The sequence below is a fragment of the Pistacia vera genome, unplaced genomic scaffold, assembly GCF_008641045.1.
Source record: "Pistacia vera cultivar Batoury unplaced genomic scaffold, PisVer_v2 Contig71, whole genome shotgun sequence".
NCBI classification, from domain to species: Eukaryota; Viridiplantae; Streptophyta; class Magnoliopsida; order Sapindales; family Anacardiaceae; genus Pistacia; species Pistacia vera.
In genome coordinates, this window is record NW_022196568.1 from 207,947 (window position 1) to 217,985 (window position 10,039).

A 10,039-nucleotide genomic window follows, 5' to 3' on the forward strand; every position below is an offset into this window, starting at 1 on the left:
TGCAATACGAGCTATGTAGCTTTGACACTTTGTGCACATAGGCAAATATCCTTATGTGATTTTTAAGTAAAATCATTTATAGTCTTTGATATAAATTTCTGACACATTTAGTTGTGTGCAAAACTTTCTGTTGACAAAAAATGTCTACCAATTTCTCTGCACGCTAATGGGATTATACCTTGCTTTATAACTCAGGACTGAATTTTTTATGAAATATAGAACCATCCCTGTGCCTGGGATGGGAGGGAGTAGATCTTGTGTCATATTTGTTAATTCATTTCTGGTGTACATGTTTTATGTTCCAATCTTGTTCTTATGATTCCAAGAAAGACTGTAGCTCTGTCCTGCTTGTGTGCTTCATTTCCTGGTATATACAGTTTGTAGGCAGTTGATCACTGTATGTGCACATCAGTTCTAATGACTGAAAGTTAATTGCTATCTAACCACTGTTCCTCTATTGCTTTCCATTTTCTGACAGAGAGCTATCTGTAAAGCAATATGATTTTGTCATAGAGGGGATGCAAGTTTTCTGTAACACTGCAATTTTCTGACTGGAAGAGAAGGATTCTGACAAGAGATTCTTTTAATGAAAACCTTGATGGTTCTTCAGCAGTTGTATGATGGCAACTGGCAAGCATTTGCATTAACTAGATTAGTTAGCCTTGCTCGAACAGATTCTTTTGATTCATTTCTTCTCTTCTTATAGTTATGATGAGAAGTTAAATTTTCATTACTCCGGAATTTTGTAAATGTATAATAGCTTTGAATGATACCTCTTTTCCTTCTGTTCTAGGATGCTAATAGCTTGTAGCTTATTTGACTGACAAAAACGTTACAACAATGAATGAATCATTCTTCTCCCACTTGCTGCTGGCAATCTTGAGTGACTGTGTTCATCTTCGCGAAGAAATAATCTTCACAGTTGCAATACAATCCGTCAATGAGATTTGATGAGTACATGGTGTTTTCATTTCTAGGGACCTCTTATTCAAGATGATGTGTTTAAAGGTTTTTTTTTTTTTTTTTGTTGTGGCTGGAGTATTTGAGTTAATTTGTACGTATCTCAATTAATTCTTAGGTCTTCGGTTTATAATGGGTAGACTGTAACACAAAACTTCTAAGTAATATAAGGTCTATCTCTCGATACATCCAAGTGATTGTGTTTAATGAGCCTTTTCAAATAGTAGTACTTTGCAAAATACAATTGCGCTTTATTTAGGGAAGTAATTTTGGTCAGCATCCCCATTACTAAATACATTTATATAAAACTTCTTTTTAAAACCCATTTAATATTCAAAATCCTCTTTCTCAATTTCCATTTAATAAACAAAATGTCAGTTTTTAACTGCAAAATATAAAAAATGGACGTGTTTTTCAATAACAAACATTCAATAATATGATAATTTAATTTAGATTTATGCAAATAAAGTTTTTGAAGATTATAAATAGAGTGGGTGAACTTAGAATTTATAATGTCTTTTCTCGTAATATTTTTTAGTATTAAACTTCTCTCTATTTGAAGATCTCAATTGAACAACAAAAGAATCATGAATGACAATATGATACTTATTTTTTTAACCAATTGTGACTTTTATTTATGGTCGACATTTAAAGGCTTTTGAAAGACAAAACGCAGCCAAATAAGACTCAACACCGAGCCTTCCTCGTTGACGATCTTACATTGACTCCATCAAAAATTAAAAGAAAAAAGAAATACTCTTACGTCCTTTTTTCTCGAGACACATAAAAGGCAACAGAGCCCTCCAAATTGAAATTATTGTTAACTGGTGATCGACGGCTCCTTTCACATCATATTTCAAATCTTTCTTTCTTAACCGTAAGTTTCTCTTCTCTTCTCATTTCTCTCTTACTTCACTTCACTTCAATTTTCAGCTCCATTCTGCTTAGATCTGATGCTATTTTGTTCTTCATTAACAGCTTAAGTGAATTTGAATTTTTAGTTGTTTTTGAAATCTGAAATTAGATCTGTTGCTTACTTTTCGATCTGTTAGATCACCGTAGTTATGATGTTCGATTGTTATATTGAATTTTAGATCAAATTATTTGTTTTTGAGAACCTATTTTTGTGATTGATTGTTTTGTTTGGCTATTGATGATTACTTGTGCTTACTATTTGAAATTTGTTATCAAGTAGGATGGGACTGTCTTTCACCAAGCTTTTTAGCAAGCTATTTGCTAAGAGAGATGCGTATTCTTATGGTTGGTCTTGATGCGGCTGGTAAAACCACTATTTGATAAGCTTAAGTTGGAGAAATGTCACAACTCCCAACTATTGTATGCTTTCTGTTTTTGGAAATTCTTAGTATGCACAAGCTCCATAGATGTAATTATATGTTTTGTGGTGTTTAGCATGATATATCTTATGAAGATATCAAAAGCTGGGAATTGTTTATGCTTATGATTTTTGTTTTCTTGACAATGATAGGTATAGTGTTTTTCCTTTTGATTAATCTGGTATATTAGAAGTTAATTCCTAGATTGCTTGTTGTCTATGGTTTGGAGTAGTAAGTCTTCAACGCAACAGAATCGATGTCTATCCATAAGTCCTCATTATCTTTTTGTGGTTGATATTAGATATAAAATTTCATTTTATCTATTATGGCAGGTTTCAATGTGGAGACTGTGGAGTATAAAACATTAGCTTCACCGTGTGGATGTTGGTGGTCAGGACAAGGTAAGTTGTTTGTGTACTTTGATTTCTACTCTTGTTTATTTATTTAGAGTGGAACTATAGGTTTGATGTAATTTTAATCCATTCAAACGATTTTGCTTGTTGAATCACTTTTCTTTTGGGCAAATATTTTGATACTTGTATTGATAATTGCTGTACGGCAATTATTGGCTTCCTTAGTTCACATGAACATAAACTAAACTGGCACTGAACATTAGCTAGTTTTTTCTTTGTTCTAGTTGAGGAAATCTGACCCATGCCTTTTTCATTGGGTGTGCTGCATTGTCCCGTAACTAGGCTGGAATACACACACTCACAATATAATCTTATTATTATGCTAGCAGCAGTTCCATGACTTGTGTGGAAACCTATGTTTGTTTTTTGTTCAGATTCGACCTTTATGGAGACACTACTTCCAGAATACCAAGGGCTTATCTTTGTGTGACAGTAATGACCGAGATCGTGTTGTTGAGGCTAGAGATGAGCTGCACAGAATGTTGAACGAGGTATGGGGGCTTTTAGTCATGAGATAATTAGTTGGGTTTTGATTTCATTTATTTATTTCACTGAAACCAAACTAGCTATTATCATAAAACTAGTAAGCTGACTATTTTTGTGGACAGGATGAATTAAGGGAAGCTGTGTTGCTTGTGTTTGCTAACAAACAAGATCTTCCAAATGCAATGAATGCTGCAGAGATCACCGATAAGCTTGGCCTTCATTCTCTACGACAACGCCACTGGTAAAATTTATAAATATTGCTACTCTCCCAGAGGAAGGCAATCAAATCTATAGAAAACACTCAAGTTTTTGAATGTTGATATTTTGCAGGTATATCCAGAGCACATGCGCCACTTCTGGAGAAGGGCTTTATGAGGGACTGGATTGGCTCTCGAACAACATTGCTAACAAGGTATATGTATTAACATCTACGATAATCAAATGCTCCTATTAAAACTTGCATCAGGAGATGCTCTTCATATTGTATTTAGGATTCGCTTTTAGATTGCCAATATTTGTTTTTTGGTTATTCTCTAATTCAATCAATATTTTTAATATTTCAGGCTTAGTGGACTGCAGGTGGTGAATTATCGAGTGATTATCAGTAAAGTTAGGAGTCTAGTGTTGGCTTGGGTTGTAGATGTTACTGACTTGCTGTTATTGCAAGTTCTCTTATTCTTTTGGAAATTCATTTTTTTGGGTTGCCGGCAGGAAAGGAGATATTTGTTCTTTTGTTGCTCTTTGTATTTCTTTCTTGTCGACTTTGATAAACAATTATTTTGTTGAATCATGAGGATACTGTCTTTTTTGTTATGTACCATAAAAAACAAAGACTTAATAAATTTGCTTAAAGCTAGGCCTTCTCTATTTCTCCCGCGGAGTCCAATGAGAATATAAGTGTTCTCAATTTATACAATGAAATATATAAAATTATAAGATCCTATATTATTATTAAGGAAAGGTGGTTTATACTATATAGTATGTCAATTTAAATATCATATCACACTATAAATATTATTTAATACTTTGTTGAATAGATATTCATTTTTTTTTCTTTTTTTAATTTCTCTATCGCTTCAATCTACATTGTTATTAAGAAAAATAAATGTTACTGTGAATTAGTGTTTAAATGTAATTTATCTTTGTATATATTGAACTTGTTTTCAACTTTACTCCTATTGATTCCATAATAAGATCTTATTTTTTATTATCATCATCTCAGTCTTAAAAGAATTAATAAACAATAATAAATATAATTACGCTATGTGACCATATAATATAAATTTCAATAACGGAATAAAGGCTGCATTTGTTTCAGTTTTGGGAATACTTCTTTTAGTATTCCCAAAAAAGTTAAATAGTAAAATACCAAAAACTCAGATTTTTGGGAATATTACATCCAATATTATTTAACTTTTTTTAAACCCCTTAAATTTGATAATTTAATTAAATACCCCTAAATATTTTTTTTAAAATTACAAAAACACCCTAATAATCCACATTTACCAGATTCCGGCCACCACCACCGGAAAATGGCCGGAATCTGGTAGGATGGCGCACTACCGGCTGAATCTGGCCGGTAGTGCGCCGATCTAGCCTTTTCCGGCCAGATCCACGGTGGATCTGGCCGGAAAAGGCCAGATCTAAGGCCAAAGATCTGGCCGTTGACGGCCAGATCTTTGGCCGTAACAATCGGTCACAACGGCCAAACAAACGGTCGTCATTGACCATCAACGACGACCGTTTGTTGGCCGTCGTTGAGAGCATCTACGACCAGATCTGGCGGTTGACGGCCAGATCTGGCCGTAGATCTGGCCTTTGCCAGCCAGATCCACCGTGGATCTGGCCGGAAAAGGCCATATCGGTGCATGACCGGCAAGATCCAGCCGATCATGCGCCTATAAGACGATTCCGGCAACCTCCGGTGGTGGTGGCCTACTGGGGGTGTTTGAGGGTGGGTTAGGGGTATTTTTGTTAACTTTTAATGTTTTATTATAGGGGGTATTTTGTAAAAAAATAAATATATGGGATATTTTATTAATTAATAAATTCTACATCGTAATACCTGCCCAATTCAACTTTTTTTTTTAACTTTTTTCAAAAAACTTTTCCCAAAACCCCCAAATTTTGAACCAAACGGAGCCAAAATGTTTAACAAAAAAATATTAAGGCTCTACATAAAAAGAGGAGTTTTCTTTTGAAAATACCACCATAAAGGTACAGTTATCCAAGTAGATGGCCATCTATTTACTGCAGTTTCGATAGGACAAAAACTTTTTGAATGATTCTTGTCCAGGGTGAAAACACCCCAATCACTTTGGTTAGAACCTTCTCGACATTGAGGGAATTCCCATTCATTCATCTGTGGTTCATCGTATTCATAAGTGAAGTAGATGCAATTCGCCATACCAAGTCCAAGTTCCTTTGCAAGAATAGATCTTGAACAATTTCTACTCACAAATAAAACATAATCCCCTAAGCTATCTAATGCCACCCAAGCCTTCTTGGATAAATCTAGCTTACATATCTTAAAATCATAAGTCTCGAACCTTATGCTAGAGTGGCAATCATGTTTTCTCCTTAAATATCGATACACAAGGATAATCTCTCCGCAGAACTCCACTAAATACCTCAATGACATTGATATGTCATCATCATCTTGTATAGGTAGATCATGAGGCATTCTAACTTCGTATAATTCAGTTGTAACTGTTGAAAGAATATTTGTACCATCAATGACCCTGATGTTATTATTATTGTACAAAAGATAAAAATAACCATTCAAGGATATACCATCATAGTACCGATCTGCTCTGAGTTCACACCAATCTTGAGCTCCGGGGTCCAAAATATTGACTTACTCCACAACCGAGTGAATAACATATACACACAGTTTTCATCACCATGATATTTTGAAAACATCAACTTACGATAATTCTCGTCCATTGGAGGAAGATGAATTTTAACGCCTGACAATGGATTAATCACAGAGATATTGAATGGACATTGATGAAATTTCACCATAATCAACCATTCTTCAAAAGAATCCATAACACATCCTTCGCTCAAAACACATTCTCCGTAAGATTTGGGGATCTGCAGGAATCGCATTTTATTTTCAAGTATACTAAAGCAACTCCTTGTTGTGGTTTCATATTAGCCAGACATCAACAGCCATGGAAAACCTCGCAATGGCTTAGCACATATTGCTTGGGTCACGATGCCTCTCCATGTCTTGCAAACATTACCAAAAGATACAGTAGTCACTTAGAGCTAACTTCTCTGAGATCATCTCAAGAATACCTTTAGGTAGATCTGACGACCAATCTACACTTATTTTCTTATCCTTCATCATGAAAAAAAAAAAAAATACATACATATATTTATTTGATACCTGGAAAAGAAAAAAATATATTTAAAAGATACCTAGCAAACTTGTTTGCTTTAGTTTCCTGAACATATTTTTGGGTGCTACAAAGAAAGTATTTATAGCCTCTCAATGGGAGTCCTAAATGGCTAAATCTACTAGGATTTTCAGGAAATCACATCCCGGTCTAACTGTAAATCTAAGATTTTCAGGAAATCTTATCCTGGTCTAACTATAATTCTATAAATCTAATTCTCCTATGATTAGGATTATAAATTATTTTCTAACGTAACTTAATAATACTGTACTAACTTGAAAAGAAAGTCTAGAAATCTAAGATTTGTACTGTTTCTTGACATCTTCACAGCTTCATTCACCAATTTGATCATACCCTTATAATCCTTCTGGTTGGATAGCAAATGGGAAGCACTTAACTTGTCCAATGTTACTGTGTAATCATGCCAACAATTCAACAAATCATTCTTCGTTGCATCATCTTTCTTATTTTGCAGGATTTCTTTGAAACCATTTCTGGTTAATCTTGCTTGTGTGGTTGCTAAGAGAACTGTGATTACACCAAGTTCATTCATTTCTGCCACTTGGGATTTTATTGTGAAATTTTTTAGAGTGGTTTTGCAAAGCTCTGGGGTCACAATTTCACCACAAAGGGCATCAATTATTTGTCAGGTACTTGGATATAGGGATTAGGGAGTTAGGGCATATGAGTGAAAAAGGAAAGAAAATAATTAAAAAGAGAGGAATAAGAAAAGCTGAAAAATAAAAGGCCATTAGTAATTTGTTTGCAAAGTTGTGGGGGAGTTTAGCTTTAATTTATAGCAAGATTGGTTTAACTTGCAAAGCTAATTAGAAAAGAGGTTGTTGAAATGGTTCATGTATTATGTATTGTAGAGGTTATCACAACGTAAACAAAACAAAGAAAGAACAAAATGAAAAATACAACTTACTATGGAATACAGCTTCATGCCTATAAAATACTGCTATATAACTTAGATCTAAGTACAAGAAACACAAAATGCGGAAGTTCTTATAATAATTGAGCAAGTCCTGCTAAAAGTTTCAGTTTATAATATGGATCCTCCCGTAAAAATCACCACAGAGGTGCAGTAATCCAAGTTGGTGGTGATCTGTTTGATCTGTTACCTTTGGTCACAACCTCTGAATGATTATCCAGCTTGAAAATGCCCCAATCACCAATCAATTTTTGTGTAATTGTGATGGTGTAAAATTGAAAGAGGAAATGAAAGAAACATTATTAAGTGTAATTGTCTGAATTTTTCTTAAATGATTTTGGTATAGACTGGGGAATATTTTCATATATCTGAATCTTACTTTGTGGGCTTTCTTTCTCGTGTTCATATACCATTTTAGGCTTAGGCATTTCCTATCTTTGGTTTAGGTTTATTATACCAAATAAATTTTCTCAACTATTCCCTAGTTCATGCCCAAATAATACTTTCCTCATAGGAAAAGATTTTAAAGAAAAGTGGAACTCTTTTAAAATGTTTTATATTATATGGTTTCCCTCCTGGATCCTTCAATTGTTGTATACTTCCTACAGGAATTGGCTATCACAACCCATTATCTTTAAAGGACATAGAGATGGAATATCTGGTTTCTCTGTATGTGGCCAAGATGTTATTTCAATTTCCAAAAATAAGATTGGACTTTCCTCTTTATCTAAATCTGCCAATGAAGTACGTATGCAGCATTGTTATTGAGTTCTTTCCATGCCTGCTTTGAGCACATAAATCATAATCTGCATCACAAATATAATATTCATGTCCTTATCTTGTTGTATTTTCAGTAAACTATCTAATCTTGACATGTATTGCTACTATTAACATACTATACTCAAAGATTTAAAAAAGATTGAGAAAGGAAAACTAGGGTTCCATGTATTAAGATTAACCTAAGAAAAAGAGAGTAAAGTTAAATATATACACAACTGAGCAAAAATACTAAACTACCCCTAAGAATAAGTAAAAAGTACATATAAATCCTAACATCCCCCCTCAAACTTATGATGTGGCAAGAAGAAGCATCGAGAGTTTGTCAACCAAAAAACGAAAGCGAGAGATAGAGTGTGACTTAGTAAACAAGTCTGCAATCTGTATAGAAGAAGAAACAAAAGGCAATGTAATAATGCCATGCTGAAGATAAAGACGAGTGAGGTGACAATCAAGCTCAATGTACTTGGTTCACTCACGGAAAACTGAGTTGTAAGCAATTTGAATAGCACTCTTGTTATCACAGTACATAGGAGTAGGATGAGAAAGAGAAACATCCATATTGACAAGTAACCAATGTAACCAAACTATCTCAGTGGTAGTAGATGCCATAGTACGATACTCAGCTTCTGTGGAAGATCTAGAAATGACCGGCTGTTTTTTGCTCTTCCAAGAAATAAGAGAATCACCTAAAAAAATACAGTAGGCAGTGATAGATTTGCAATCAATAGGATCACTAGCCCAATTAGCATCAGAGTATGCATGTAACTCCAAAGAGGATGTAGATGGAAGTAAAAGACTTTTAAAAATAGTACCCCTAAGATACCACAATATACAAAGAACAACTACCCAATGAATAGCAGTAAGGGAGGTTACAAACTGGTTGACTATGTGAACAACATGTACAATATCTGGACGAGTAATAGTGAGATACACCAAACTACCGACAATTGTGCGATTCAAAGTGGGATCTTGCAAAGGGACACCATCGGAGGGAGAATATCGAACATTATGCTCAAGAGGAGTATCAACAATCTTGGTATTTGTAAGACACGCATGCTCTAAGATGTCAGTTGTATACTTGGATTGAGAAAGAAGATGACCTTTTGGAGAGAAGGCTACTTCAATACCTTAAAAATAGCGTAAAGAGCCCAAGTCCTTCATTTCAAACTGACTAGCCAAATATGATTTCAACAAGGCAATTCCATCAACATCATCACCAGTAATAATCATGTCATTAACATATAAAGAAAGTACAATACGACCAGCAGGAGTACTCTTTATAAAAAGAGTTGAATCATGATTACTAGAGTAAAAACCAAGAGAAGAAATCACAGTAGAGAATTTTTCAATCCAGGCTCAAGGTGTTTGTTTTAGACCATATAAAGCTTTTTTGAGTTTGCAAACTTCTCCAAGACTATGAGACATACTAGGATGAGGTACGATGTAGACTTCTTCATGAAGATTGCCATTCAACAAGGGATTTTTAACATCCATTTGAGATATATGCCACTGACAAATAGATGCAACTGCAATAAGAGTACGTACAGTAGTCATTTTTGTAACAGGAGCAAAAGTCTCCTCATAATCCATACCATATTGTTGAGAAAATCCCTTGGCTACGAATCTAGCTTTATAATGCTCAATTGACTTATTAGACTTAGTTTTTATTTTATAAACCCAACGAGAACCAATTGCCTTCTAATTAGGGGGTTAAGGCAACAAATCCCA

At 34.3% G+C, this 10,039-nt stretch overlaps 1 pseudogene; it reads left to right on the forward strand.

Annotated features, from left to right (window-relative positions):
• Positions 1–2,156: 2,156 nt before the first annotated feature.
• LOC116114386 lies at positions 2,157–4,060 on the forward strand (annotated as a pseudogene).
• Positions 4,061–10,039: the final 5,979 nt, after the last annotated feature.